General features: G+C 49.6%; 1 pseudogene; it reads left to right on the forward strand.

Annotated features, from left to right (window-relative positions):
* Positions 1-11,359: 11,359 nt before the first annotated feature.
* On the forward strand, positions 11,360-12,057 carry LOC121835897 (annotated as a pseudogene).
* Positions 12,058-12,302: the final 245 nt, after the last annotated feature.

The following is a 12,302-nucleotide window of genomic DNA, read 5'->3' on the forward strand; positions in this document are numbered from 1 at the left end:
AGGGAGTATATAAAAAATATCAAATAAATATATATAAATATATAATAGCAAGTGGAGGGATGAGACGTAATAAGAAAATTAATATTGTCAGCACGTTTATTGCGGTCCTCACGGGGCGAGCTGACGGGGCGAGCTGACGGGGCGACCGTTGGGGTGCTTGCTTTGGCGGAGTATCCCAGGCCAGAGGTCGGCATTTTAGGTCGCCCTCACTCACCCTCACAATCACAGCCACACTTACCTAAGCCCCTCACTCACCCTCACCCTCACAGCTACACTCACCTTCCGCCCCTCACTCACCCTCACCCTCACAGTCACACTCACCTTCAGCCCTTCACTCACCCTCACTGAACCTCACGGCACTCACGCACTCACCGCCCTCACGGCCCTCACGCCCCTCACGGCCCACACCGCCCTCACGCCCCTCATGCCCTCACGCCACTCACCGCCCTCACGGCCCTCACGCACTCATAGCCCTCACGCCACTCACCGCACTCACCGCCCTCACGGCCCTCACCGCCCTCACGGCCCTCACGCCACTCACCGCCCTCACGCCACTCGCCGCCCTCACGCCACTCACCGCCCTCACGCGCCTCACCGCCCTTGCGGCCCTCACACCCCTCACGCCCCTCACGCACTGATGGCCCTCACGCCACTCAGGCCAGGTTCAGATGGGGCAATTTCGCCCAGAAACTTTACGTCGCAACACCAGCAACACGGGCCGCCCGCGATCACACGCAGCAACGAATTGCTGCAATTTGCCATCGTCATCATAAAATTTTATTTTTCTTGCACTATTTAGACACAATTACGCGTTATAAACGTGTTTTTATGCATTTAAATCTCGTTAAGAATACTAATGCACCTTTCTGAAACAGTTTATTTCCAAAAAAAACGATCGATTTCAAACCAGAACCAAGTCTTTCGGTGTCATCATCACCGGCACGAGGTATCACGTGAAAATTTTGCGTCCCTGATTGGATGCAGCCGCTTCAAACGCATTCGAATTGCTCCGAGTTGCATGGCCCTCACGGCCCTCACGGCCCTCACCACCCTCACGGCCCTCACGGCCCTCACGGCCCTCACGGCCCTCACGGCCCTCACCGCCCTCACGGCCCTCACCGCCCTCACGGCCCTCACGGCCCTCACGGCCCTCACCGCCCTCACGGCCCTCACCGCCCTCACGGCCCTCACGGCCCTCACCGCCCTCACAGCCCTCACGGCTCTCACGGCCCTCACTCACCCTCACACTCATGAATTTTCCTGGTTCAGAAACTCACTCACCCTCACCTCACCTGTGAAGATGAGGGTGAGTGAGGGTGAGTGAGGGCCCTCATGAGTGAGGTTTGCCGAGGTATGTCCCAGGCTAGCTCTGCCTGGCGCGAGGCTCCTGCGCTCGTGCCGCGTGCTGCGTCGACCAGCTCGCGCAGCCCGGCGCCTCTAACATATGCCCCCCCCCTCTGGGGAAAGGCCATCCTGGCCATTTTCGTGGCGGTGATAGGCCTTGATTCGTGTGACGTGGACGACGTCTGGATCGCGGGTTCGGGCGTCACTTGGTGGGTTCAGAAGCTGGACCAGGTAGTTGACGGGTGACGTCTGCCGGACGATGCGGTAGGGTCCCACGTAGCGCGGTAGAAACTTTTGGCATAAACCAGGCTTGCGCAGGGGAAAAGCGACGAGGACCTCGTCTCCAGGGGAGTAGTTGACGTTGCGATGAACTTTGTCGTAGCGTATTTTTGATTGTAGCTGTTGGCCTGATATGCGAGAGCGGGCTAGTCGGCGGCATTCGTGAGTATGGGCAAGAGCGTCCGCGATAAATTTGTCTGAATAGTCGAGCTGTTCCGAGGGGAAGATGGAATCCAGGGTACAAGATGCTTCGTGTGCATAGAGAAGATGGAAAGGGGAAAATGCCGTGGTACTCTGACGAGCGCTGTTGTATGCGAATGTTATGAAGGGTAGTATGCTATCCCAGTTGGTGTGAGTTTCTGATACGTACATTGAAATCATGTCGGCTAATGTGTGATGAAATCGCTCGGTCAGCCCATTTGTCTGAGGGTGATACGCGGTCGTGGTACGGTGTGTGATGTTGCAGGCATTAGAGAGTTTTAGGGAACCGTTTTTGCACATCCGATACGATACGATGGGCCCTCCGGTACGAACTGCGCATGCGCCTGTCTTCTGCGATCTTACCGTAATGCGCTGGTGGAACCGTAAGGCACGACCGGCACGACCGGCACGACCAATGGCCGACATGGACAGTCTCGCTTGGTTAGCAAAACGGCGATTTCGCGGGCGGAGGGAGCGTGCCGTGGCTCCAAACATGAAGAAAATAACTCGTGGCAGTGCCTGGCAGGAGCGCCATGTGTGACAGCAAGTCCATAAAGTTTGAGTCAGCAAAAAAGAAAAAGAATAAAGAACAAAACGCAATAGGACTTTTTCAATAGAAATAAATTGGTGTTTAGCGCAGGCAAAAGTCGTCTGCTCGGTAGCTCAGTGGAATGGAGCGCCGGTTTCTTGTGCTCGTAGAGGACCAGTAGTGGAGAGTTCGAATCCCGCTGTCCCAGACACCTTTTTTTTTTTTTTTTTTTTTTACATATTAAATTATAAGTTTTTTTTGTTGTTGTTCTTTTTATACACACATTGGATGTGCATTTTGAGCACTTATCACCCGTTTTTTTTTTTTTTTTTTTTTACAGCTGCTGTTATGACTGAGGATTATCTGTAGTGGCAACAGAGTGAACAACAGCCTTCTGCATCAAGGCTCTGGATACTTTTAGTTTAAAAACGTTGCATGAATTAAAATTTCTGCACAAATGCTAATCCCATATATGCTATAAAACGAGCCCTTTGAATACTGGGTGATAGTTTTAATAAGTGCACAGCAGTAAAGTTACAGGTTTCCCTTTATATTTTCTTCGTGGTCGTACCGTACACGGCGCAACGATCGGTACGCGGGCGTACGACCGTGATCGTCTGCTATCTGTACCGTAAGAGAGCAACATGAGCGCCGCATCTACCTCCGTCCCTCCGCCTCCTCCTCGCAAGCGGTTTACAGCAGTAGACAACATCTTTCTACTTCGGGAGGTGCTAGGCGCTACTCCTTTTTTGCTCCAGCCCTTTGGAATGACGCAGCGTTGAAAAAGAACCTCTCGTAGCGAGGAGCGAAGGAACGGATTGACCTCCTCGTAAATAAAAATAGAGATTTGAGACGTACTGGAAGATACGTCATTCCAAAAGATATACACACTGTATGGAAAGAAAAACAGAAATCATTATATTCTTTCCTTATTTAACAAACTCCCAGAGTCCCCTATGAATATAGATCCACTAGGGTACTAAAAAGGAAACTAAGGAATTGGTGTCAAGCATCTGAGCTGTAGATATCGTAGCCTAACCGTTGGAGATATTTCGTACTTTTATTTCATGGTTGTGCGAGTAGACTTGGCTATAAACACCTATATTTCATGCTCTAAAGTGTTCATTTTTGTATTTATTTGTGCTGCTAATTTTGTGTTCCTTTCACTTTTTTTTTTTTTTGTGCTGCGGAGTGTTTTCTTTTTTTCTTTTTTTGTAACAACATGTATTGTAGTTGGTCGCCTGGCCCCACATACAAGCAGAATGCTGCTTTTGTGGGCCAGCTCTTTATTTTGTATGACTTGATCTTAAAATAAACATTGAATTAAATTGAAAATTGAATTGAAAATTGAATTGAATTAGCTTTGTACAAGAAAAATGACCGCATCAACTTGAGAAAGGGAGTATATTTTGGTTATTTTTGTATTTTCTTCGAGATTTAATATTTCTAGTTTTATTTGTCCATAGCTTTCTTAATACTCGATCCTGCATTGGGCCTCGAGGGAAAGAGACAGGATCGCTAGCAGACGACTTCAAATGATGATAAGCGCGCGCGAGCGTGTTCTTGTGCCAAATCGAGTTTGCTTTCGGCAACGTTTCAGCATATCAGGACGTGGTTGGTGTAAACATCATATTTGGTTGATGTAAAACACCGAAGCTTGCCCGCTGATAACGCATGATTTATTAGAAAACAAGTTACCATGTACGGTCGAGGCATTATTTTATTCCCCGAGTATATAAATCTGGTAAACTGAAAGAAGAAAAACCCAAAATACGCTGGCACATCATTCGTGGTATCCGCACATCATTCCTGGTATCACAACTTTTTTGTTTGCTCAAAAGCTACGCCAAGTTGAACGTCCTATGCCTTACCGCCAACAAGCGCCTTCTCTTAGTGTATCGGTGCTCGGTTACACCCGACAGAAATGCGACTGACTCCGTGTCACGGCAAACCAAAAAGAATGTTTATTCCCTCGTGCCCCTGCACAAGTCACGGGCCCCACGGCACGTGCGTGCGTGCCTCGCTTAAGTTCAAGAGACTCACGCCACACTTAGTGCGCAGACAGTCGTACAAAATCACTTTTTCTAAATTGTTTTCGCTGAATAGAGCCAACTCCAAGTCATGGTCAAAAAGATCGAGCGCCATTGTTGTCGGAAAGCTCGTCTGCTTCCTTAGCAGACGGACATTTTAGAACTTCGCTGTGCTAGGGGCGACAGGCCGTGGTGCGCCAGGTTTTGTGTTACGAAAGCGTATACATTCCACTAAAAAAAATGAGACGAACTATAAGTAGGTACACAATATTTTAGGTTCTCTATATATTTAGGGTGCGATCTTTATTTACTTGAGTTTCTGCGATTTGTACAAACACACGCAAATTTGTCTTTTCTCGATGAGGCGGATGCAGATTTCCGTTGCCAGGGGGCGCGACCTGTACCGATCGTCTGCTATCGTCTGCAAATACGGTTCCCCCAAAGCCATTTCAGGGCACACGATCGGTCCACACGCCCGATCCAAGGTATCGATCGTTTTTGTTTATCGATCGTATTTTGTTCCGGTTCCCTAAAACTCTCTATTGAGTAACGCTTGGACGGTGGTAGACAAAAAGGACGGTCCGCGATCACTTATGAGAGTACGTGAGCTCCGTGGCGGAGAACTACCTGGTTAAGCAGGAATGCAGCAATTTCGGGTGCTGTGGCGTTGGGAAGGGCCGCCGTTTCGACGTACCGGGTGAGATGGTCGATTGCGACAATTATCCAGTTGTTCTGGGACGTGGCTGTCGGGAGGGGCCCGAAGAGGTCAACTCCCACAACGTCGAAGGGTAAATGAGGTGGAGCAATGGGTTGGAGCAGTCCGGGGGGAGACGACGTGGGACGCTTTCGACGCTGGCACAGGTGGCAACTCCTGACGTACTTGAATATGGTCGCATACATTCCGGGCCAGAAGAACCGATGTCGAACTCTTGTGTAGGTTTTTATGAATCCTAGATGGCCGGCAGTAGGGTCATCGTGTGCATGCTGTAATACTTCTTGCCGGAGGTGTTGAGGGATGACAAGAAGCCAACGCTTACCTTGTGGATCATAATTTCGCCGAAACAACATTCCGTCAATAATAGAAAATTGTTTAGTTTTATTAAGAAAACGTCGATTATTGGACGGATTGGTGCCATTCAAGTGAGAGATTATCTGATTTATCCACGGATCTGCACGCTGCTCAGAGGGGAAAGTCTTACGGGAAATAAGAGCGATTGAGGCCGTGGTGTTTGTGTCAGGTGGAACTGCAGTAGTGTTAAGAGGAAGTGGACATCGAGAGAGGGTGTCGGCGTCTTGATGTTTTCGACCGCTTTTGTAGACGATATGAAAATCATACTCCTGGAGTTTCAGAGCCCATCGTCCAAGGCGGCCGGTTAGGTCCTCAAGAGATGTAAGCCAGCACAAAGAGTGGTGGTCCGTGACCACTTCAAAGTGTCTTCCATAGAGGTATGGTCGGAATTCGCCAATCGCCCAGACTACGGCAAGAGCTTCGCGCTCCGTGGTTGAATAGTTTTGCTCAGGTTTGGTCAAAGAGCGGCTTGCATACGAAATAACTTGTTCATCCGGGGAATCTTTTGATCTTTGTAATAGAACAGCGCCAAGGCCTAAGCCGCTTGCATCAGTGTGAATAATTGTGGTAGCAGAGGGGTCAAAGTGGCGTAAAATTGGCGGAGTTGTCAGGATTGACTGCAAGAGGGTAAAGGAATTCTGACATTGATCAGACCATTGAAACAACGTGGCTTTTTGTAGTAATTGATGGAGGGGGTTGGCTATTTTGGCGAAGTCGCGGACGAAACGGCGGAAGTATGAGCAAAGGCCAAGAAAACTTTGAAGTTGTTTAATGTTGCGTGGTTTGGGGAAGTCGACTACTGCTCGAATTTTGTCAGGATCGGGGCTGATGCCAATTGCATTTACAATGTGACCGAGAACCTTTACGTGCTCAGCAGCAAATCGACATTTTTTGGTGTTGAGCTTGAGACCGGCTTTTTGGAGGCATGAAAGGACTTCTGAAAGTCGGGTGAGGTGGTCGTTGAAGTTTTTGGAAAAAAATTATAATGTCGTCCAAGTAGCACAAGCATGTTTTCCACTTGAGACCTCTTAGGACAGAGTCAATCATGCGTTCGAAGGTAGCCGGTGCGTTGCAGAGGCCGAAAGGCATTACGTTGAATTCATATAAACCATCTGGTGTTGTAAAAGCTGTTTTTGGTTTGTCCTGTTCGGCCACCGGTATCTGCCAATAACCAGATCCCAGATCCAAAGACGAAAAGAAAGAGGACCCGGCCAGTGTATCCAAAGCGTCATCTATGCGGGGCATAAGATAGACGTCTTTTTTCGTAATTTTGTTTAAACGTCGATAATCTACACAAAAGCGTAAGCTTCCGTCTTTCTTTTTGACTAGGACGACAGGTGATGACCGATCACTGGAAGATGGTCGAATAACACCTTGTGACAGCATTTCTGCAACATGTGTTTCAATGGTCTTTCGTTCCGATAAGGAAACTCGATATGGTCTATGGCGAATAATATTTTCTGTGTCTGTGGAAATGCGATGTTCGGTTAGGGAGCACTGTCCAAATGTTGTAGGGGAGATATCGAAAACATTGCGGAAACTTCACAGCATAACGAAAAGCCGTTCCTGTTGGTTTGGCTCCAGCGTGGAGGACATGGTCTCTACTAGCAACGAGTCTGATGGAGTAGTGGGTCTTTCCGCAGGTTGCGGAGGTGAAGGTTGTGCGTTATGAGGTATGGCTGGTAAACACACTTTCTCTGATTATCCGAGTGTGTGTCCTTTTGGAAGAATTACGACGTGTGGGTTGGTATTATCAACAGCTACCCAACCGGCTCCATTTTCGATAGTGGCTACGGCGTGAGGAAGAAGTAACCCCTTTTGCAGTAGGGGTAAACGTTTGGCCTCAAAAAGGACATCTCCAGCTATATGTGTTGACGGAAATACTTCAACGAGGGATGTCGCATTTGGGAGTAGTTCGACATAAGAAGTTAGACATAATTTAGCTGTATGATTAGTGTTCGGAGCCTCAAAAAAATTCGCTCGAAAGGTGTAGTTCATAAAGACCACAATCAATTAAGGCTTCGCTAGGCTGAAGAAAATCGCACCCAAGTATTATCTGAGCTATGCACTTCGATAAAACGACAAACTGAACGTGATAGAGGACGTCTGCGATAGAAACCCGAGCAGTACACACCGAAGAAGTGTGGATGATGTCGGTGTCCGCTCCACGAGTAGGCCCTGGGCTGGTGTGCGCACTTTACGGAGTTGTTTGCAGACGTCTTCTCTCATAACGGAGGCAGATGCACCTGTGTGAATGAGGGCGAAAAATGGGTGATCGTCGATGAGAACGTTAATGTAGTTCCGTGCAACTGGAGGATTGTTTGGATGATCGACTACGGCAGTGTCACCTCCGGGAACTGCGTAATTGAGTTTTCCGTTTGTAGCCGCATTGGAAGGGAGGATGCAGGAAGCATCGGTGATGATGAACGTCGACGATACGGCGAAAGAGATTGTCGTCGGTTGTGGCGGGGTTCCGCAGCTCTGTCGTATCCGGGAGGCTGATCCGTGCGGCGATTCGGGGTATTGGAATAACGGCGTGGGGGCTCGTCATAGTTGTATCTTGATGCTCGGAACCACTGTCGTTCCTCGTCGTTGCGACGTCGTCGGCAGTAACGTGCGATGTGTCCTAGCACACCACAGTAATAGCAGGTCGGTGGTGCGTTGCGCCACGAGTTGTTTTGCGGTTGACCGAAACGTGAGTCAACGATGGGTGCAACAGGCGCGGGTGTAGTCGTGGGCGGCAGTACAGTTGCAGGTGTGCAAACAACTGGTGCTGGGGCTCTGGAAAGGACCTCCGCGTATGAGGGTCTGGGTGTTGACTGCTCAGAGAATGTTGGTGAGGGAATACCCATGAGTTGTAAGAGTTCATTCCGAATTACGTGCTGAATCGGCGCTTGGGACGTTGGGGAAGCCGATGGTTGTGCTAGAAGTTGGTTCAGTTCCTCTCGCACTATCTCGCGAATTAGAGATCGCAGTCCGTCTTGAGTTGTTGGTTGAATGGCAGGGGAGGGTAGGTGCTGTGGGACAGGAGGGAGGTGTCCCGGCACACTTACTGCCGCTCCAAGAGACAGGACGCGGTGTTGGCGGGCCTCCGCGAGACGAGTGCAGCCGCTGACGACGGCGTTGACATCGGGAGGCGGCTGATTGAGGAACATCGCGAAAGCTTCCTCGGATATTCCCTTCAAGATGTGGCGGACGCGCTCACCTTCTTGCATTTGTTCATTCGCTCGGCGACATAGACGGAGTACGTCCTCGATGTAGGCTGTGTAGCTCTCGCCTTGCTGCTGCACACGAAAGTTAAGGCGACGTTCTGCTGTGGCGCGGCGATTTTCAGGCCTACGGAATATTTCCTTTTCACGGGTTGTGAAGGCTTTTCATGTGTGCCACTCTGTCTCGTGATTTAGATACCAGGTTTTGGCCACATCGGTGAAGTAGACTATGATGTTGGCCAATTTATTGGCGTTATCCCAGCGGTTGTAGGTGGAAATCCGCTCATAGATGTCTAGCCACTCCTCGATTTCTTCGTCTCCTAGACCGGAGAATACCTTGGGATCCCGCTGGCGCGAGGATGGATGCCAGACGGGCCAGGGCTGTGGAGGTTGAATTGAATTGGAACCTACAGCTGTGGGTGTGGTGAGGGCGGATGAGGGAGGTCGAGAGGTGCCGGCGGGTGGTGGCTGCGCGGCCGAGGTGCTGGGCTGAGATAGGGTGCCACTACGAAGCTCCATAATCGTACCTGAGGGCGAGGAAGGGTGTTGCGGCCGGCACCTCCACCAAGATGTCAGCACGTTTATTGCGGTCCTCACGGGGCGAGCTGACGGGGCGAGCTGACGGGGCGACCGTTGGGGTGCTTGCATTGGCGGAGTATCCCAGGCTAGCTCTGCCTGGCGCGAGTCTCCTGCGCTCGTGCCGCGTGCTGCGTCGACCAGCTCGCGCAGCCCGGCGCTTCTAACAATATTGAAGTTAGCAATCAGGAAGACGCCAAAAAACAATTGAAAAATTCGGCCAGGCCCGATTCGACCTTTGGGTCTCGTGGTTACATGCCAGGTGTTCCAATCACTAAACTATCTTGCCATTATATTTCTGTGTTTCCAGTCTGTCTTATAAACGCACATGGGGCTCATAAGACAGACTGGAGCTTCCTCCCCCCCCCCCCCCCCCCCCCCGGTTGGTACGCCCACGACTTTACGGCATACCTGTTTAGTATTGCTTAATTGCATCCTACAGCTCGTACAAATAATCCTAGTTCTCTTCGTCGGGTTTATGTAAATGTAAGTAAAATTAAAGGAGTCGCGCTCTCGTGCACCGAGTCCCGAGACGGTGAGCGAGGATGACGTATTTCCGGATCACTTACAAAATTCCGGTGCTGAAAGAAAAAAAAAATGGCGGGATAAGCTGCAACGGCTCGGCGTGCATACCAGCGCGGGACGAATAACGCGTTCGAATTTCTTTTCCAGCTCAGGTTCTGTTCAGAAAATGCATTGGAATGCATTTTGTTCGTTTCGGATATGCTAATAAATAACGTAAATGTTCATTTGGCGCCGTGTTTTGATCGCCGTTGCACCGAACTTCCCGTGCGTATACGAATACATTTTATAGGAAGTTCGTAACGAAAGGCAGAACAAACGTATGGCAGTCGAAAAGTATCGTAACCGGCGGCGTAAATTCGCCGAGCTCCATAATTTGCGTGTGCTGACGACGTTTTTGTCGGGTTTTATAACAGTAGCAGCCTTTGCACCACCCTACGAAGGGCTCTATCGCGTTGGATCGCTTCAAACAGCATTGCTGGTGTGCGTAGTCACTCACTTTTTCTTCAACGACCTTAACAAAACCTTTTTCAATATTGGCGTCAAATAAAAGCAATCGTGGTCATCGTCGTCTGCTGCCATCTTATCCGGAGACCGTCTGGCACATGGGAGAAAACGGAAACGCGTAAAAAAAAAAAAACCTTTATTTTATTTTTTTTTATTTTTTCTTTTTGTGCAGTAGGCGTTTTGGAGACTCCGACTCGAGTTACTCCGTTCGAAGCTGACGGAGCCGCTACTGAACGCGCCCAGAACCGAAACGGTTAAAAAGCGAAGGCAGACGCTCTGAAAGCGTTGGCGCTCGCTCGATTTGCTCCGCAGCGCGTCTAGCGCGTGCCACTGGGGTGGATCACGTGACATGTCGCTCACGGAGACCGCCCGCTCGCCTCGACGACCGCTAGCGCGAAGAGCTTAGCCTCTACAAGGGGGGGGGGGGGGGGGCAGTGATTGGGTCTGGTTTGGCCTGCTTCCTCCCTGCCAGCCTTCGCTTCCTTCGCCCTGCTTTTCTCACTCTGCCATCCTGTCAGTGATTTGATGTGGACTTTGAGCCGAGTGGCCGAGTTTCGACCATTTCGGCACCTTCACCACTTCGACGACACCCGCGTCTACTACGTTCACCCTGCCCTCTCGGGCTTGCTTTGTACGCGGGTTCAATGTCAGGGTTGGGATGACTCTGGGATCATTCCTGTTCAAGATGAACTTTTACCGCTGCCCGCTTTGTTCGTTTTTCGCGGAGAGACTTACTCGCGTCATAACGCACATTGCGGAAATGCACAATACACAAACAAATTTTGTTGTGAGTTGTGGGATTGATGGGTGCTGCTTGACCTTCAAGCTGTTCGAGTCCTACCGACGTCATCTATATCGCAACCACCGAAATCACCTCAAGGTACGAGGTACCAACACGTCAGAACTCGGCCACGGTGAATCAACGGAACCATTCCCACTCATCAGAGCTGAACCAGAGGCATGCGCAAGCGCCGAACACCGGCTTCAAGGAGAAGCTGCGGGACCTGCTGCTTCTTCACGCGTAGCGAGACCTTCCACCCCTCCACCAGAGACATTTGACGAGTTTGTGCAGGATGTCCAGAAGATAATCTGCATGTTCTTCTTCAAGCTGGCCGAGGTACATAAAGTACCTCAAGCGACATCCGAAAAGATCTTTGGGGACTTTCAATGTTTGTTGGAGCTGGTGCTGAACAAGTATGCAAAGCAAACTCAACAACTCACAAGACCTGCGGCCCCAATTACCCAACAGACAGTCACAGGATCTTTGGTGATGAGTTCCCTCAATGCCTGTTTGAAAAAGTGAAGAGCTTATATCAAAGGGAACAGTTCGCCATGAGCCGCTATCTCTTTGTTAAACCCGAAGAACATTTGTTTGCAAATCCTGCGAGTTTGCCCTTCCAGTATGTCCCCATTGGCCAAGTTCTCAATAACCTTCTTCAGGTACCTGAACTGTTGGAACATCTTCTGCAGCAAACGGAACAAGGGACGACCGAGGCACTGAGGCACGATGAAGTAGAAGTAGTACAGAGCTTTCGTGATGGCAAGGCGTCAAAAAAGGTACCTATGCATATGCTACACATTGTGCTATACACAGATGAGCTTGGTATTAAAAATCCCCTGGGGTCCAAGCAGAAGCAGCATAAAATGCTAGTCGTCTATTTCTCGGTGCTGGACCTGCACCCACGCTACCGATCTGAGCTGAAGAATATACACCTCACCTTCATGGCCAGACATCAAGATTCTGAGCGTGAGAGCTTGGATAAACTACTAGAGCCCCTCCTTTATGATTGAACCAGCTAATGAAAGATGGGCTCCAAGTCCGAAGAGAAGAAGACACTATACCTAGGGTTCGGAGCTTTCGGTTTAAACCGATAAAAACACGCCGAATGCATTTTCGGAAATTCGGTTTTAACGAAAAAGGTCAGTTTGTAGGTTTGGCGTTTTCGGTTTAAACTGATAAAAACTGATAAAAGTACGTCTAATTTGTTTTCTAAAATTCGGTTTTAACCGAAAAGGGACTGTTTTTCGAGGTGGGT

This window comes from Ixodes scapularis, unplaced genomic scaffold (assembly GCF_016920785.2).
Source record: "Ixodes scapularis isolate PalLabHiFi unplaced genomic scaffold, ASM1692078v2 PGA_scaffold1__304_contigs__length_218370807, whole genome shotgun sequence".
NCBI lineage: Eukaryota > Metazoa > Arthropoda > Arachnida > Ixodida > Ixodidae > Ixodes > Ixodes scapularis.